General features: G+C 40.7%; 1 long non-coding RNA gene across 1 annotated transcript; it reads right to left on the bottom strand.

Moving 5' to 3' along the window:
• Positions 1-1,240: 1,240 nt before the first annotated feature.
• LOC118496302 lies at positions 1,241-11,922 on the bottom strand. Its single transcript, XR_004898847.1, has 3 exons — positions 11,911-11,922; positions 4,751-4,754; positions 1,241-1,458 (listed from the first exon to the last, which is right to left on the bottom strand). It is a non-coding gene; the product is annotated as an uncharacterized LOC118496302 (long non-coding RNA).
• Between the last annotated feature and the right edge of the window lie 7,679 nt (positions 11,923-19,601).

Here is a 19,601-nt window from a genome sequence, read left to right as displayed (position 1 = left end):
ACTTTTTTAGCTCCTACTTCCGAGCAGGGTCTTTTCCCTTTTCCCTTTTCCTAGGTGTACTTGATTGGTCGAACTTATAAGTCACGCCCACTGCCAACTCGGAACTTGCAGACGGAGCAACAACCAACAACGGGACATTTTTAACAATTTTCACCATCTTATTCATCAATAAATTCACTTCTGACAACATTTTATTTTAAATTTTGTCCGACTGTGTGTCGGGAGTTCAGCGGCCGGTGCTGCCTGTGTTGCTGCCTCGCCGCCCAGCCTGTCACAGACTCCGGCCTGCTGGGAGGTAGATGGAGCTCCGTCACGGCTGGCAGCCCACGGCACTCCATACCCGCACAAAGTCACCGTTTTTTGGGTTAATGGACTACCAATCGCCGCTGCCCTGACAGAGCTCCAGGGCCTGGAGCTCCCCTCTTCCTGTTAAATGGCCGCTGTGTGTGAGTGAGAGTGCGGTCAGCGAGCTTGTTACACCCACAATCTCTTACCACAGGTTCCAGTTAATCTCATAATGGATACGTGTGTTGAGTTATTTAAACAAACGATCGTGGAAATAAACGCCTCTTGTCTGCGAGTCTCATTGATAAAGTCTGCGGCTGGATGGAGCTCTATCAATGAGAGCTAGCTAGCCTCCTCTTAGACCTCTGAAACGAAACCCCTAATGTTCACAAAAAAGCATTACATTGAAATCGGACACCATAGTTGGCTTTATAAGACCTTGGGGTAGATGTTCTATAAGTGGCATGACGAAATTCAAACTGTAAATATACGAAAAGTATGCGGAAAGTGTAGCAACGATCTTTCCCATAGGATTAAATGGGACACATAGCTAGCCTAGCTAGCAGCTCCTCCTAAGGAGACCCCTAATGTTCACAAAAATGCATTAAATTGAAATCGGACACCATAGTTAGCTTTATAAGACCTTGGGGTAGATGTTCTATAAGTGGCATGACGAAATTCAAACTGTAAATATGTGCGTGTTAAAATCCACCAAGTAGGCAAGGAGAGGATTTAAAAGTTTAACAAGTATTTATTTAAGTAAAATCATAAGAGTATATACGTGTACACGGGGTCTGAGATGAGCAGGCACACTTAGCCTCCCCTGGTTGGTGCACAGACTAGTCCCAGTCTCTTGGCACACGCCCTCTTCATCAGTTGCTAGGCAGACTTTAACTATGCTGGCGGTCAGAGAGAACAATGCGCTGTTGTCTGTCACAGATTGAGGAGTAACTTCATGGTCAAACTGATATCAAACTGATATTAACTTTGTTGCTGCACTCTTGTTTCTCTCTGACCACCATCATCAGTGCTGCATTCTGCACGTACAACAGTGTCTTTTCCTCATTTTGCATGACTAAGCTGTCACAGTACTTCCACTAAAACACACAATACTATTCAACTATAATTTGTATTCTCATAAAGCACAGCCAGCTTGACTGATTATATTTATTTCTAACAAATATACAAAAATTATGCCAAAAGTGTAGCAACGATCTTTCCCATAGGATTAAATGGGACACATAGCTAGCCTAGCTAGCAGCTCCTCCTAACGTTCACAAAAATGCATTAAATTGAAATTGGACACCGTAGTTAGCTTTATAAGACCTTGGGGTAGCTATTTTATAAATGACGTGACGGAATTCAAACTGTAAATATACGAAAGTTATGCCAGCAGCTGGCAGCCAGCCAGCTCCGGAGCTCCGCAGCCCCGAGCCCCGGTCGTCCAATAACTGAGAAAGTGACTTTCACTGGGTATGGAGTTTGCCGCTTTCTCGTCAGACTGTGTGGAGCTCCTAAAGTTGAGAAAAACATTGCGTGAATTACTACGAGAATGGATGACTCCACCCACATTCATATAGCGCTGTGTGAACGCGTTCATGTGATTGGCTTATAAGTAAACAGTCCCCCACGTGGGGTGCGTTCTTGTGATTAGCTAAAACAAGGGAGATATCTGATTGGTTGTAGATCATTCCCTGTTTAAAAAAAGGCAATGAAGTTCACAGACTGCAAGCAGTTTGTAAATCAAGATATATTTGTGTGTGCATCAGAAATACATTTCTGAATCTTGTCTTGTGCATTTCTGAATCTTGTGTGCATTTGTAAATCTTCTATGCTTTTTAAATTTTGTGTGTGTATTTGTGAATTTTGTGCGCATTTGTGTATCCTGTGTGTGTATTTATGAATCCTGTGTGTGCATATGTGAATGTAGTGTATGCATTTATCTTTATTGAGACTCTTTTAGCTCCATACAAAAGTCCTGAAATCCAGAAGGGAAGCGGAGCAAGTACCAACTCTAGAGGCATAGTGGGAGAAACAAAGTGTCTCCCCTGTGCTTTCTGACCACGGTCGGAAAGCTGTAGCAGGAAAAGTTAACCCTCTACTTGACGTCCCAGAGTGACAACCCATACGTTTTTTGTAACGTTAGCGCATATTGCATCAGCCTCATTTTCGGTTTCTGTAACGTTAACATCTCAGTGTTTCCCACACATAGACTAATGTGTGGCAGTGCGCCGTACTATCAACACTGGCCGCTGCACATTGCGTTTCGTTATGACATTTTTTAAAAATGCTATTTAAAACACATTCAGCTGCATTTCCTTTCCCTGCTCTCCTCTGTCACCACACACACACACACACACACACGCACACACACACACAGACACTTTAGCCCCCAACGTCGCCTTCCAGGCAGCGCGGCAATGGTTATGTCAAAGCCGGTCTACGGAAAGCCTTTCCACTCCCTATTCAGCCCCATTGTAGCAAATTTGGTTGCAGTTCCACCAGAGTTCCACTGGGGGTGATCACGGTCCAGTGCAAAATGAATGGGACTCTATGGAGCTAGACGGCTAAATTTGTCTCTTTCGCCTGATTGTCGTTGAGAAATCTCAGATTTGATTGTAGTTTTTGCAAGTTCAACATGGATTATAGGTCAAAAGTTGAATGAACAAGTACTTATGCCCTTTCGATTTCTTACAGGTTGAGTCGTTGTTGCCCATAACACGCTAGCATTCTGCTAATGAATGCTGATTGGTCAATGAAGGACTGATTACGATCGGAGATCCCGCTTGACGGCATACGAAGCAGAACCAGAATGTCAGAGTGAATATTTCAGCGTGGTCTTTAAAACATTAGCAAACCTCTTTCTAGCACGTGTATTAACAGGGAGAGTCTAACCTGTCAGCTGTGTTGTCGATGCCTCGAGAGAAAAAAGGAAGTGACTCAGAGCTTGCCGTAAAGCAGAATCTCTGGCCGTATATGTGTATGACGTCATTGACATTTTAAAAAACACTTTAAAAAAATCTAACACCCAGCAGTGTGTATTTTCGTAGCCTCCCCTTTTGAATGCAACATTCAAATTACTAGACAAAAAATTATATCCTGAGAAAAGTGGATTTTGAGGGGTATAGCTCCATAGAGTCCCATTCATTCTGCACTGGCCTGTGAGCTCTATATGGAACTCTGGTGGAACTGCAACAAGTTAAGAAGGCAGAAGTAACGAGAGAGTGGAACTTCTTCCCTTATTAGAAATTCTTTGGTTACGTTCTCTTACAATTTTTCTTGATTGTTTTGACCTGCTTAAAGAAACTGGGATCCACTCGGTTTTTATAACATCACTGTCTCAGCAGAGCAGAAGACACCTCTTGCAAATGTGTTAACCCTTTCTCATTGGATTGACACATTTTCCCCACCCTTTTGCAGAACAGGTAACACGGATGTCATTTAAGCAGTCCAAACTCCATTGTTTTAGCTATGGTAACCAAACAGAAACCATCTGTTCCTAACTATTAGAAACTAACTACATCAGTATGAAATCACTGAAGCACCTGTTTGACACTCCTTCACACAAATCTTCAATTAGCAGTCAGTCTGCAGGGTTAGGCCATGTGGCCCCATCGTCATGACAGAAGAGACTGAGTATCAATAGTGTCTATTTCTTATACTCTACAGTAATATATGTTTATACTTTACTGTAATAGATTTTATTTAAATTTTCTTAATTTCTTATACTCTAATAGATTTTATTTTGGTTTGGTTTACATGTATTTTGTGTAATATTTACAGTATTTCAGTTTTCAGCCACAGTTTCAAAATAAGAATCAATGGAATCAATAAAATGTGCATCAAAGCATTTCTGATTCTGGATCCAATTCTTTGCAAGAAGGCAAATTTGTCAACAAATGTCACTGGCATGAAAGCTATGTAGAGTAATAGGCTACAATGACAAGCAATGGTGCACTGATTCACACTGAGTACTGTATTTAGTATTTTGGTGTCCACTGTGTAATGGTTGATTGGAAGAGCTCATACACTTGTTTGCAAGTTGTGTTGTTTGAAGGCAAAATTAGCTTTTGTTGCATATTTTAAATGTTCTGGCACGGTTAGAGCCTTTTGCAAACAAAATGTGTAATTTTGACCATGGGTGCCACTGTTTCTGGGCCTGTGTGTTAACTGTTTTGAAAATGTGGAGTTTGAGTTAACTGCTGCATCAAAGCAATCAAGAAAAACTGCAATACACCCATGGGTTAAGGTGAGGGTTAGCTGCCTGGAAGGCGACGTTGGAGGCTTAAAACATCATCAAGCCCACTGTGCACACAGCGTCTGTCTCCATGAAGGAGAGAAGACGGCTGGCGAAATTCACAAGTTCACGAAAGGTTGGTATCCATCTCGTGAACACCTTTACACAATCACACATTAAAAAGTGCTATAAAAATGTTATATTCTGAATAGAATGTTGAGTCCCGACCGGACTCTTAGCAAACAAGCGATTGTGCCTGCTTTAAAAAGTAGTCGCAAGTTTGCGGTAAAATGCAGTTTGGTTTGTCGAGGTCAAAACACTATATGTAGCAGCTGTGAATCAAATAAACGTATTATAAATAATGTTATGTCATTTTTTACTCTTACACTGAATGTTTGCTGCTTAAATCCAGATGAGTATTGAAAAGTATTTTCCGCGACTGAAAAAGCCACGTGTTGAGGATGAGGACAAGCCTGAACCGGAGGTATTAGTCTGAAACTGAGCTGAACAGTTTCTCCCCCCCCCACCACAAATTGCTTTCTAATCTGTGGGAAACACTGCATCTTGTTATCTGCTGCAGCTGCAGTGTCACCCAAAGCGGCAGTAGCTTCTGGGACAGGCTTACAAAAACAAAGAAAGTGTAGTTTGAGTTTGCCTTTGTTTCATATCTCCTTTAGTGATTCTCATTAGTTAATTTCATATTTGCGCAGAGAATGACCACCAAGCAACTGTGTTGTTGTTTCTAGGTGACTCCCGACACAGACGCGGTAATTTATGTAAGTGGGTATACGGAAATTCTTGACCTTTCTTAGTGGGTATATGGTGTAAACCTGCGTATCACGTAAAGGTCTGATCCTAGAATCGCCCCCTGCTGCTACTTCATACTTGTACTCCACTACACCTCAGAGGGAAATGTTGTAATGTTTACTCCACTACATTTATCTGACAGCTTTTGCTTTATTGCTTCACGCTGGGCTTGTTTCTGCAACAGCTCATTGAGTATCGGATACAATTAAAACTACTGAGGAAATATTTTCCATTGACATTGGTCCAGTATTAAACGAGATCGCTGCAGTCGGCAACGGCGAAACAAGCTACAATGTAAGTTAATAGGATGTCAATTTATGTTCATAAAAGTGCTCGTTTTGCCGCTGACAGACTCAGATTAATATTCTAAGTGTCTGACAACATTATGGAAAGGATTTCTAAGGAAGTCGATCTTTCTGTTAAAGAGTAAGATCCTTTTTCAAAACATAAAAAAGTCTGCAAAATTGCGTTCGCTAAACCCACCAGTAATTTTAGCATCGTAAAATGGGCATTCTAGAACATCTCTGAGCTCTGAGGCTTGCTCTGGCTGTCTTGAGCCTGTGCGTGTAGGGTGCACGACTATTTCATTCCAATTTCGGGTCTGTCAGTCACAGTGAAAACTGGGGACATTTCCGGGGCCTTTTGACTAAATAATCACAGTTTAAAGGCTCTCATTTTAATGGTCTTACCTGTACATATCCCCGTTATCCAGCAGACTTCCATGCAAATGGATGATAAGAGCCTTCTGAGCCTACCAGTAGACGTAGCAGGTCCCTTCTGACCCATATCTATGAGGCTGATAACCCCCTATAACGCCCATTCAATCCAATGATAACATTCAAATTCAAGTAAATCATCCACCACTGTTGACATTTTTTCCACCATATTGTAATTAAGTTTCTTGTCCACATACAAAGCCACACCACCCCCATTCTTGTTTTCTCTATTAATACAACACATTTCATATCCTTTAATTTCAAAATCTGAGCCCTTTTCACTGTTTCCGATATAGCAATTAAATTGAAAGGCTGTTTGAACTGATTTAGATAATGTTTAATATTGTGAAAGTTAGCATATAGGCTTCTGCTGTTAAAGTGGATTATTGATATTTGTTTTTCAGTCTTAATTGAACTATTGAACTGTTCATTATTGTAATAAAAGCAATTGCTGTTGGTGTTGAGGAAAAAGTTGTTTACAGGATCAATATCATTTTCCAAGTCCTGTGAGTGATGTTCCGTGTAATGAAAGGTGTTCAGCTCTAATTTGTCAAGATCAACAATCCTCTGTAGTAGTTGATTAGCTCCGGTACGTGTGTGAGATGTGAAAAATGTCATGATATGGTCAGCGATTCAGCATACCTGGTTGTAGATTAAATATTTCTTGTCTATTTTGGTATACTGGACCGGGGATGATCAGTTTGTCTTATCGTAGATAGGCAATGTCCCCTCTTTCTCTTGCCGCTCTCAACTCCGGCATCAGTTCCTTCCTTGTTCTTCTGACAGTATCCGTGAAGTCCTCGTTGATAAAGATTTTGGATCCTTACAGTAACTTAGTGCGTTGTAGTATGGCAGATCTGTCCTTGTGCCTCAGAAATTTCACCACAAATGGTCTTGTTCTGTCTCCTCCAGGTTCCCTGTACGGTGGGCCCTCTCCACTTCAACCTCTCGCTGCAGCTGAAACTTCTTCGCCAATACTTTCTTCACTTTCTCCTCCATTTTGGTCCAGGTCTCTCCTGGTGCCTCCTGTATTCCCTCGAAAACGAGGTTGTTACGCCTGGATTGTCCCTCCAAATACCTAATTTTGTCAGTGACAGCCAGTAAACTGTCACAAACTTTAAAGATGTCTGACTGCATGGCGTTGCAGCATTCGGTTTGCTTCGTGCAATCAGTTTTAATGTCATCCACATTTTTTTGTGTAAATTGCAAGCTGGTTTTTACGTCCTGTAGATCCTTACTTATTGCATCCAGTCTGTTGTTTGTGGAGTCCATAATGACTTTAACAAAGCCTTTGAAGTTATGTTGTTGTTCAAGCAGCGCCACAAACATTTCGTTTTGTTGCTGCATCAGTTCATTTACATGCGTGAGTGACACATAGTCTTCGTCCAATTTCACTTCTGCTTTTGCCTTTGGTGGCATTTTACCGTTTTTTTTATCTGCAGTTTCTTACTTGGATTTCTTAGGACTTTTATATGTTATAGAGGATACTTTTATGAGACTAGATCAGTTGAAAGAGTTTCTGTTGCAATTTGTGTGGGGTCATGATGCAGAATGCCGGTACTAAAAGACGGAGGGAGGCAGGGAGAGGGAAACAAATAAATGTGACATTTTGAAATAAAAGTCCGCTCAAGCATCATCAGAGTAGGGTTCCAAAGCATAGTGTGTAAATATTAATATTAATAGTCTATGTTCCAAAGTCATTTTTGCCTGTGCTGAAAGCAACGCTGGTACACTGGCGCTGTTGCACTGGAAATGACAACATCCGGTCTCTGAATATGAAAAAACAGGCCTTTTATCGTTTTTATTTTCAAGTGATTTTATTTTTTGTTATATAAAGCATATTTTAAAATATCTCTCATCCCCTTTTAACCAGGAAAACTTCCTTTTAACTTCCTCAAATTCGCAAAAAAGTTTTTCATTATTTTCCATGTTTTTTGTGTCTAAGTGACTGATGGGAACAACAGTCTTTGACGTTGGTCCAGTATTAATCGTAAAGAGTTTCAGAGAAAACTAAAGTAAAAGTTACATCCCATGAACCAGTTGGTTCAGTGTTGTTGTGCAACAGCATCACCTGATGTGCTCCTCATATCAATCATGTCAAGTTTAATTGTGTTGAAACAAATTCCACAATTATTCTCCCACCCTTCTCAGACTCCGACCGCTGCCACTCAGCGGTTAGGTGACTTTTCTAAGCATTTGATCTCGGTCCAATGGGGGCGAGAGAAGCTGCAAAGTCACATTCAGTTCTCCACTTCTTTTGTCTGACAGAAGGGTGTGACTTTGGGTTTAACATTGAGATCTCCAACTATGTATAGAGGTCCCGGAACATGTCTACCCAAATACACTGTTTCACATTCATCTGCTGATGGGTCTGACATTCTGTTTCCTTATACTTCTGGCTCTGTGCCTGCTTCTCCAGGGCACTTAGCCAAATACCGTACATACACTTTTTTAGACGCACAGAGTCAAAAGGTTGTGGACTTCAAGGTAATAAGTTGCACCCAAGTTTCGAGCTCTAATACCATGGAAATCAAAGGTTTTAAAGAAGCTCTCAAAACCATAAATGAAAATGGAGTGAAGGTCTCTACCATCTCCACTGACAGACATCCACAAATCGTCAAAGAAATGAGGGTCAGTAATCCAGAAAAACGATGAAAAATGAATTCGATCCTTGGCATGTGGCAAAAGAAGTGGCAAAAAAACTGGCAACTGAAGCTAAGAGATGGAAATGTCAAGGCCTATTCCATCCATTGTAAATCATTTGTGGTGGAGTGCACAAACCTGTGAGGGTGACAAGGGCATAGGAACCGGGGGGGACGGGTGGGACGTGTCCCCTCCAATATTGGAGACAGTCGCATTTGTCCCACCCAAAAATTATACAGCGGAGGAGAAAAATATTTGATTTTGAAATCTTTAACTCGCATGCTTTTATTTTGAAAGCTCAACACAGCGTCTTGTCACCGGCCTGCCCCCTCAACTGCTCAGACTGTTTGGGAAGCGGGAGTCTGAAGCCGGCGACAGGTCGTCAGAGGTTAAGATTAAAAGACAGCAGCAGATCAGTTTAAGTGATTTCTTTCTCATTGGGAAGAAAAGAAAGAAAGGAAATGTGAGTTGGTAATAATTTTGTCCAGGAGGATAATTATATGTTCTGTCTAATGTTAGACTTGTTGATGTTAAGCTGATGTGGTTCAACATCTAACTAGTACACTCTTGCTAGGTAAACGTTGTTACTATTAACGTTACTAGTCAACGTTGGCTGGCGAAAATATGGCGGACTTTCCAGTAATGTAATAGATGGGTTTCCTGTTTACAAACATTACAGGGTGCATGCGCATACCAGGGGCAGAAAGCCAGATTGGTGAGCTGGTCCACTACTGCAACAACCTTAAGCTTTCCTTATTGTTTGTATATAGCTAACTGCTGACTCAATAAAACGTGATTTTAGTTGGATCTGTTTGTCTGTCTTTAATTTTGCAGTGTTACTGTGATATATATATAGCATATATGGAGAAAAAAAAAAACACATAACCCTAAAAAAAATTCTAACAAAAGGTTTCTCAGCTGGTTTTTGTAATATTAGGTGTCCTTAATAACATACTAAAAGTTTACCAAAGTTTGACCACTAGAAAGGTGTAATTTTCAAGACTCAAAAATGTTTCAAGTCCTTCAATATTTGACCTAGCCAAGTAATCTTGGTGTCTAACCCCATGTTGTCTGGGTCTATGAATCCATTGGACTTGTCTAATGACATCTAAAATGACATGATTACATATTTATAGAATACATGATTTTGTGAGATTACTGTAAGGTTGTTTGGGGTGGACAAGAGATGTAAACGGTTTAGCCTATGTCATGTAACTCCTACTCAGTATGTGTTTTTGGACATACTCTTTTTTTGCTTAAAAACAGACTTGACATTAAATGTAAAAGTTATTTAACCAGTACTGGGCAGGCCTTAGCTCTGACCTTGTCATCGAGTAGACATCGATGCGATCCTTGAAAAGCAGTAGAGGCTTGACCCATGGAAGTGGAATGACTGAAGAAATGCGAGCATTGTGGACCATGTCTACACCCATCACATCTGAATACAACAACGCCATGTAGGAATTCAATGACCTCACCTACACGACCAGCGAGCAGCACCGAGAATCCTCAGAAGCAAGGATGAAAAGAGATCACTCTGATCTAGAAAAGATCAAGGAAACGCTTAGCATTTGCACACCATTCTCTCCAGACCCATCTCTGCGAAACATTCTAACTGGTGTTGTTGCCAAAGAGGAGGTGAATGTGCATGAGTGACACATAGTCTTCGTCCAATTTCACTTCTGCTTTTGCCTTTGGTGGCATTTTACCGTTTTTTTTATCTGCAGTTTTTTACTTGGATTTCTTAGGACTTTTATATGTTATAGAGGATACTTTTATGAGACTAGATCAGTTGAAAGAGTTTCTGTTGCAATTTGTGTGGGGTCATGATGCAGAATGCCGGTACTAAAAGACGGAGGGAGGCAGGGAGAGGGAAACAAATAAATGTGACATTTTGAAATAAAAGTCCGCTCAAGCATCATCAGAGTAGGGTTCCAAAGCATAGTGTGTAAATATTAATATTAATAGTCTATGTTCCAAAGTCATTTTTGCCTGTGCTGAAAGCAACGCTGGTACACTGGCGCTGTTGCACTGGAAATGACAACATCCGGTCTCTGAATATGAAAAAACAGGCCTTTTATCGTTTTTATTTTCAAGTGATTTTATTTTTTGTTATATAAAGCATATTTTAAAATATCTCTCATCCCCTTTTAACCAGGAAAACTTCCTTTTAACTTCCTCAAATTCGCAAAAAAGTTTTTCATTATTTTCCATGTTTTTTGTGTCTAAGTGACTGATGGGAACAACAGTCTTTGACGTTGGTCCAGTATTAATCGTAAAGAGTTTCAGAGAAAACTAAAGTAAAAGTTACATCCCATGAACCAGTTGGTTCAGTGTTGTTGTGCAACAGCATCACCTGATGTGCTCCTCATATCAAGTTTAATTGTGTTGAAACAAATTCCACAATTATTCTCCCACCCTTCTCAGACTCCGACCGCTGCCACTCAGCGGTTAGGTGACTTTTCTAAGCATTTGATCTCGGTCCAATGGGGGCGAGAGAAGCTGCAAAGTCACATTCAGTGCTCCACTTCTTTTGTCTGACAGAAGGGTGTGACTTTGGGTTTAACATTGAGATCTCCAACTATGTATAGAGGTCCCGGAACATGTCTACCCAAATACACTGTTTCACATTCATCTGCTGATGGGTCTGACATTCTGTTTCCTTATACTTCTGGCTCTGTGCCTGCTTCTCCAGGGCACTTAGCCAAATACCGTACATACACTTTTTTAGACGCACAGAGTCAAAAGGTTGTGGACTTCAAGGTAATAAGTTGCACCCAAGTTTCGAGCTCTAATACCATGGAAATCAAAGGTTTTAAAGAAGCTCTCAAAACCATAAATGAAAATGGAGTGAAGGTCTCTACCATCTCCACTGACAGACATCCACAAATCGTCAAAGAAATGAGGGTCAGTAATCCAGAAAAACGATGAAAAATGAATTCGATCCTTGGCATGTGGCAAAAGAAGTGGCAAAAAAACTGGCAACTGAAGCTAAGAGATGGAAATGTCAAGGCCTATTCCATCCATTGTAAATCATTTGTGGTGGAGTGCACAAACCTGTGAGGGTGACAAGGGCATAGGAACCGGGGGGGACGGGTGGGACGTGTCCCCTCCAATATTGGAGACAGTCGCATTTGTCCCACCCAAAAATTATACAGCGGAGGAGAAAAATATTTGATTTTGAAATCTTTAACTCGCATGCTTTTATTTTGAAAGCTCAACAGAGCGTCTTGTCACCGGCCTGCCCCCTCAACTGCTCAGACTGTTTGGGAAGCGGGAGTCTGAAGCCGGCGACAGGTCGTCAGAGGTTAAGATTAAAAGACAGCAGCAGCTCAGTTTAAGTGATTTCTTTCTCATTGGGAAGAAAAGAAAGAAAGGAAATGTGAGTTGGTAATAATTTTGTCCAGGAGGATAATTATATGTTCTGTCTAATGTTAGACTTGTTGATGTTAAGCTGATGTGGTTCAACATCTAACTAGTACACTCTTGCTAGGTAAACGTTGTTACTATTAACGTTACTAGTCAACGTTGGCTGGCGAAAATATGGCGGACTTTCCAGTAATGTAATAGATGGGTTTCCTGTTTACAAACATTACAGGGTGCATGCGCATACCAGGGGCAGAAAGCCAGATTGGTGAGCTGGTCCACTACTGCAACAACCTTAAGCTTTCCTTATTGTTTGTATATAGCTAACTGCTGACTCAATAAAACGTGATTTTAGTTGGATCTGTTTGTCTGTCTTTAATTTTGCAGTGTTACTGTGATATATATAGCATATATGGAGAAAAAAAACACATAACCCTAAAAAAAATTCCAACAAAAGGTTTCTCAGCTGGTTTTTGTAATATTAGGTGTCCTTAATAACATACTAAAAGTTTACCAAAGTTTGACCACTAGAAAGGTGTAATTTTCAAGACTCAAAAATGTTTCAAGTCCTTCAATATTTGACCTAGCCAAGTAATCTTGGTGTCTAACCCCATGTTGTCTGGGTCTATGAATCCATTGGACTTGTCTAATGACATCTAAAATGACATGATTACATATTTATAGAATACATGATTTTGTGAGATTACTGTAAGGTTGTTTGGGGTGGACAAGAGATGTAAACGGTTTAGCCTATGTCATGTAACTCCTACTCAGTATGTGTTTTTGGACATACTCTTTTTTTGCTTAAAAACAGACTTGACATTAAATGTAAAAGTTATTTAACCAGTACTGGGCAGGCCTTAGCTCTGACCTTGTCATCGAGTAGACATCGATGCGATCCTTGAAAAGCAGTAGAGGCTTGACCCATGGAAGTGGAATGACTGAAGAAATGCGAGCATTGTGGACCATGTCTACACCCATCACATCTGAATACAACAACGCCATGTAGGAATTCAATGACCTCACCTACACGACCAGCGAGCAGCACCGAGAATCCTCAGAAGCAAGGATGAAAAGAGATCACTCTGATCTAGAAAAGATCAAGGAAACGCTTAGCATTTGCACACCATTCTCTCCAGACCCATCTCTGCGAAACATTCTAACTGGTGTTGTTGCCAAAGAGGAGGTGAATGTGCATGAGTTTGAGCCTGTTGGCAATGAGATCATTGAAAAGATGATTGGAAAACCCGTTTTAGAATATCCTTCAAACGGAAAGACCGGGCAAAAACCCTTGCAGATGACTCCACCATCAAAGTTGCCCAAGATCGAAAGATTGATCCTGCTTTGTTGTTCCAACAGTTCCTGATGTCGAAAACTGGACAGTTTTCACTGGAAGATGTAATAAGCTATGAAGGAAATCTTCTGTAAAGCCAACAAGCCCCAACTAGCACAGGCAGTCACTGAGTTCTTAAGCAAGAAATCTAACAAAACTGTCCTGGATTCCATCCCACCAACTGAGCATTATGTTCTTGACGGTGGCTCCCTGGTTCACCGCTTGACATAGAAAAAGGGTATATGCAGACTTTACCATACGCCATTATGGTAAAGCAACAGTCGTTTTTGATGGTTATAGCCAGTGGTGGAATGTAACAAAGTACAAATACTTTGTACTTAAGTACATTTTTCAGGTATCTGTACTTTACTTAAGTAGAATCAATAGTGCATACATTTTGCAGCAATTATCTATACTTTCTACAATGTTCCGTTACATTTTCTGATCAGTTTTTCCCTCTGCCAAAACGTCTTCCTGACCGTCACACGTTTGTCTCACTAGTGAAGTTTGGTTGCCATAGATATGGGGCACCGCCGATCCATCATCGGCTTCCAAGCCGGCTCCGGTGCTGCAGAGCCCAGGTTGCTGTTTATTCATGCCTTCACAGGATGTGATACAACTTCTAGTGTTGGCAAACAGACAGCATTCCAGAAACTTGTGAATGGTGAATCAACCATCCAGTCCTGTGCAAATGTGTTTCTGCTCCCATATCAAGCAAGGAATGTAATAGAGGTCCATGGGACCAAGGCAATGGCAGTGTTGTTTGGTGGAAAGAGTACCGATTCACTTGCCCCTTTGCACTACAACCTTTTTAGCAAGAAAATTGTTACCGCCAAATCATTTGTTACCCCATAACGTCTGCCTCCAATTGAGTCCTCAACCAAATACCACTGCCAAAGAGTTTACTTCCAGATCATGGTGTGGATTGGAAAGGAAGGTGACATGAACACAGTGGATTGGGATGGAAACTGGTGGACAACCGGTTCCTGCCAGTTATGACCAGTAAGACTGCTGCCCCAGAAAGCCTCCTGCAGATGATCCACTGTAATTGCACAACTGCCTGCCAAACACAACAACAGTTGCAAGGCATATGGACTACCATGCATGCCTGCTTGTGGACCATGTCAAGTTGGGAATTGTGAGAATCACTATAATCAACCTCTATGGGAGGAAGAGTGTGACGACTAATGGGAAGGTCACAGTGCAAAAAAGTATAAAAAATGAACCAGAATAAGAGGAAACAACTGAAGAAAATAGAAAAAGATATGTATAAATAAGAAAAGTATTAAAAAAGTATAAAAAAAAACAAAAGGCAAAAAAACAAAACACATAAAAAATATTTTAAAATCTGTAAAAAAAAAATAAAACACAAATAATAAAAGGGGTTAGCGGTACTGAGCCTTCACGTGGAAGCCCTGTTTTGACTAATTTTACAGTACCACACAGTTCTAATAAATTTATTCAAACGATATGAGAAGGAGGAGAAATATGCAATTACTTAAGGGAAATTGTATTATTAAATTGTATGTAATTGTATTCACCCTTATTTTTCACATAAATATGTTTGTAACCAATTGCTTTAATATAAAATTGTACTTTTAATCACTTATCTATCATGCAGATATGCTAATATTAGATGGCCAAAACATGTAATAGGCACCAGTATTCCTGGTCTAGGAGGAATACAAAGGAGTAATGGTCATTTTAAGGACCTGAATGGGAAATGGGGCCTTTCTTGGAGTCAAATTTTGGTAAACTTTTAGTATGTTTTTAAGTACATCTGATACTATTGTAAACCACTGAGAAATATTTTGTTAGAATTTTTTTGGGGTCAAGCCATATTTGCAGCTGACTAATATGTATGGCTATAATTATCATTTTAGGCTAATGTAATAGCCAATGTTAGCAGCAGGGTTACCCCTGAGTGTACCCCTGTGGTTGGTTTATGCGTTAAAATAATGGCCAGGATTTCCAGGAAAAGGTACGATATGTGTGTCTCCATTGCAAAACATCACTGCAGGTTGACTGTTTTTAGCAGAAGAGGTTGACTGTGGGCGAGAGGGCGACAACACTGTCGTGGTTAGCTCGCCGAAACTCTACTGCCGCTGTCTTGGCAACGTTAGCTAATGTCCGCTAGCATATAGGCTAACTATAGCCAGTTAGCTTTGTGTGTAACATAATAAAAACCTACCCATCTCGTAGGAGCGAAGCTTAATATTTTATTCAATAACATTATGGTACAAAAGGAGCACTAACGCCACATGTCTTATGTTCACAACGTGGACGCAGATATAAGAAACTACGAAGGCAGTCGTAATATTTACCTGGCTAGCAGGCTAGGCTAACGCTGTTGCACTAACGTTAGCAAAACATCGGCGTAGCTTTAGCTAGCAGTCTAAACTTGTCTCGAGTCCGGACCTTTAACTATCTACGGTCCGGACTCGAGTACTCAGGGCATGAAATTGGCACCCGCCCACCCGCCAAATGCGGGTAACTTTTGTGATTGGCGGGTGAAACTGTCAATCTACCATTGGCGGGTAGCCAATGAGAATTGAGTGATTCAGACTCGTAACTATCGGCAAAGAATTTCTAATAAGGGAAGAAGTTCCACTCTCTCGTTACTTCCGGCTTCTGAACTGGTTGCAGTTCCACCAGAGTTCCATATAGGGGGCGCTCACAGGCCAGTGCAGAATGAATGGGACTCTATGGAGCTATACCCCTCAAAATCCACTTTTCTCAGGATATCATTTTTTGTCTAGTAATTTGAATGTTGCATTTGAAAGGGGAGGCTAAGAAAATACACACTGCTGGGTGTTAGATTTTTTTAAAGTGTTTTTTTTGTTCTAAAAAGCCTTTTAAAATGTCAATGACGTCATACACATATACGGCCAGAGATTCTGCTTTACGGCAAGCTCTGAGTCGCTTCCTTTGTTCTCTCGAGGCATCGACAACACAGCTGACAGGTTAGACTCTCCCTGTTAATACACGTGCTAGAAAGAGGTTTGCTATGTTTTAAAGACCACGCCGAAATATTCACTCTGACATTCTGGTTCTGCTTCGGATGCCGTCAAGCGGGATCTCCGATCGTAATCTGTCCTTCACTGACCAATCAGCATTCATTAGCAGAATGCTAGCGTGTTATGGGCAACAACGACTCAACCTGTAACAAATCGAAAGGGCATAAGTACTCGTTCATTCAACTTTCGACCTATAATCCATGTTGAACTTGCAAAAACTACAATCAAATCTGAGATTTCTCAACGACAATCAGGCGAAAGAGACAAATTTAGCCGTCTAGCTCCATAGGGTCCCATTCATTTTGCACTGGACCGTGATCACCCCCAGTGGAACTCTGGTGGAACTGCAACCAAAGTAGGTACAATGGGGCTTAATAGGGAGTGGAACGGCTTTCCGTAGACGGGCTTTGCTATCGGTAAGCAGGGTACACGGTTGCTTACGGGTCTGGTCCAATCAGGGGCCCGCATCACTGGAAGACATTGATTGACAGTCGGGGCCCCCTATCGCATTTTCATTACTCACACAATCCCAGCATCCCACGTGCAGCCACTGACCAAGCGGGAGTGAGAACGGGTCAAATTCATTTCCTAGTTTCTGATATGAAGACGAGACGTGTATGTGACTCGAACATCTCACATTACAAACAAAACGTACAGCGAAAGACCGTGCAAAACATTTCAGACCGTCCTGCCAACATGTAGACATTTTAACATCAATGTACGCTGTAACGATTTTTCACTCTAAAGTCAGCGGCTGCTGTTTCAAATTGTCGGCTCTCTGCAGCGGGCGGGGCTGCTCCGTTTCCCCCGCGACTGACGCGCACACACAAACACACACACAGACACACACACAAACGCACACGGTGGATGCAGGAAAAAACGCAGTGCAATGATAAGTTAAAGTCTAATAAGTACTTTATTAAACCGTATGAATGTGTGTCCCAGGCCAGGATAGGAAATTAACTAAACAATGTAAAGATCAACAAGCCAATGACAATGACAGATATGTTCATATTTGATTCATCCAATAAATTATTTTGTGTCTTAAATCCACCAGCCTTTTTCATATTTTACCAACATTTGCAGCATCCTGAGCCTTTTTGGTAAGGTTACTAGAAAATCTCAGCCTAGAGTAATTAATTAATAGTAATAAGTATTATTCTCCCCAAAACAAGTTTCCTTTTTATTTATTTTTTTATTTTTAAGAACTATACAAAAAACATTCATGTGTTATGGTGCGCATTCACCAGTGTTTTGTTGTTGTGGTGTGCGTAGGCTACTCCTGATTTTGTCAGTCATCTCATCTCTTATATGCAGTGGCATAACGAGCCAACACTGGGCCCCTATGCAGGATTATCAAGGCGGGCTACCATCAATAGGACAGGACAGGATCATAGAGTCACAGCAATTCCTGTTTTTCACCTTTATGACGCAAAAAAAGTGGCTGGTAAAAAGTCCCTGTGGCAGGTGGATTTAAAAATCCACCTGCCACAGTGGCTGGTGGTCAAAAAAGTTAACTTCATGCCCTGCGTACTACAGCCCTGACAGGTAGATATCACTTAGCTGAACAACTGAACAAGCTGCAACTTGTCTGATTGATACAATGGGAGCCTCTTGCCTGTACTTCAGTATCATTTTGATGTAGGCTAGTTGTTATTAAATTATTCCATTTTGTGCTACTTTATACTTCTACTGCACTATATTTCAGAAGGAAATATATTTTCTAATCCACTACATTTGACAACTAGTCACAAGTTAGTAATAGTTACAAGTCATTTCATTAAAGTTTCCTCCAAAATATATGATCAACTTCTAAAATATGATGCATTGTTATACTGTAGATAAAATTCCTTAAGCATACTTCTCTCACCATTTAAAGCTGGGGTATAGGTAGTTTCCTGGAAAAGGCAAAAAAAAACAAACATCAGAATTTGAAAATACAGCCCTCCTGCTGCAGCTCCACCCTCTGTGTTCTAAGTGTCTCCAACCAGACGGCCATGGCCATATGCACCCGCTTCATACAGTAACCTATGCTAGTCATTTCAATCATCCCCATTTCGATTGTGATCCTCATGCCGTTATGCAGCGGCATGTCTATGAGATTTACCATCCTGTTTTCTTTACAAAGTTGTGGGCCTGTGATTCAAGGCTCTATAGCTACATAAACTTGAACTTGAATTAGCCACAGCCGTGAGACTTTGACTATGGTTAGCAGAAGGCTACCAGGCTACTAACTATTAGCAGCATTTTCTCTCCATCGCTATTGCGTTGAATTCTAAGACTCATTTTGAGAAGTCCTTTTTTTGGGTTGCTTTGCAGTGTAGGCAGTTGTTACCAATGCTGGAATACCTTTTTAGTTTTTATTTTTGCCTTGAATCAGGCTTTCACCATCTGAAGGGACATGCACGTGCATCTGCTTTTGTAGAACAGCCAATAGGAATGCTCTCTCTCTAAAATGACCTGTGATTGGTCATGGTCTAGTAAAGCCTGAAAACGGAGCCAAGAGGAGGTGCAGAAGTCTAGTTTTCTCTCAGACCACTTGATTACAATATGCTGAAAGATTATTACGGATTTATTGGCCAATGATGCCAAAAACCCTGCCTATACCCATTAACGGTTAGGATATGCAATAGTATTTCACACCAATAACAGTCACAGATATGTTAATATAACAAATACAATAAAAAGAAACTGACAACTATTTTAATTACATTTAGTAATGTTGCATAATACAAAACGCAACTGCATGCATTCCTCTGTTGAGCAATAACTTCCCTTGAATTCATTGTTTCAAAATAAATATCAAGGCAGACTTGAGAGTTAAACATCCTATATCCAATTGTGGCAAAGGAATCATAAAACATGCAACATTTTTGCTTTGCACGCAAAAGCAGCTCATTTCAGTGAGAATGATAGTAGCATATAACTGGCCCAGTTTTGCAATAGGAGAAAAGGCAAAAGGTATACAATATCTGATATGGACCGCATACTTTTTAACCCTTGTGTTGTCTATATCAGAAATATGGGTTTCTTTTGAACTACCTCATTTGGATGATTCCATACATCGCGCTTCGCAAGTACAACAAAAGATAGGATCTTTACCCTCATTGACTTTTGGGTGTTTTATAAAGAAAATTAGTATTTAAAATGACAGGACGACAAGTACATGGTCGAATGGAAGACAATACAAGGGTTAA

The sequence above is a fragment of the Sander lucioperca genome, chromosome 11 (genome assembly GCF_008315115.2).
Source record: "Sander lucioperca isolate FBNREF2018 chromosome 11, SLUC_FBN_1.2, whole genome shotgun sequence".
Taxonomy (NCBI): domain Eukaryota; kingdom Metazoa; phylum Chordata; class Actinopteri; order Perciformes; family Percidae; genus Sander; species Sander lucioperca.
Note: the sequence above shows the minus strand (reverse complement) of the source record. Positions and strands in the feature narration are given on the sequence as shown.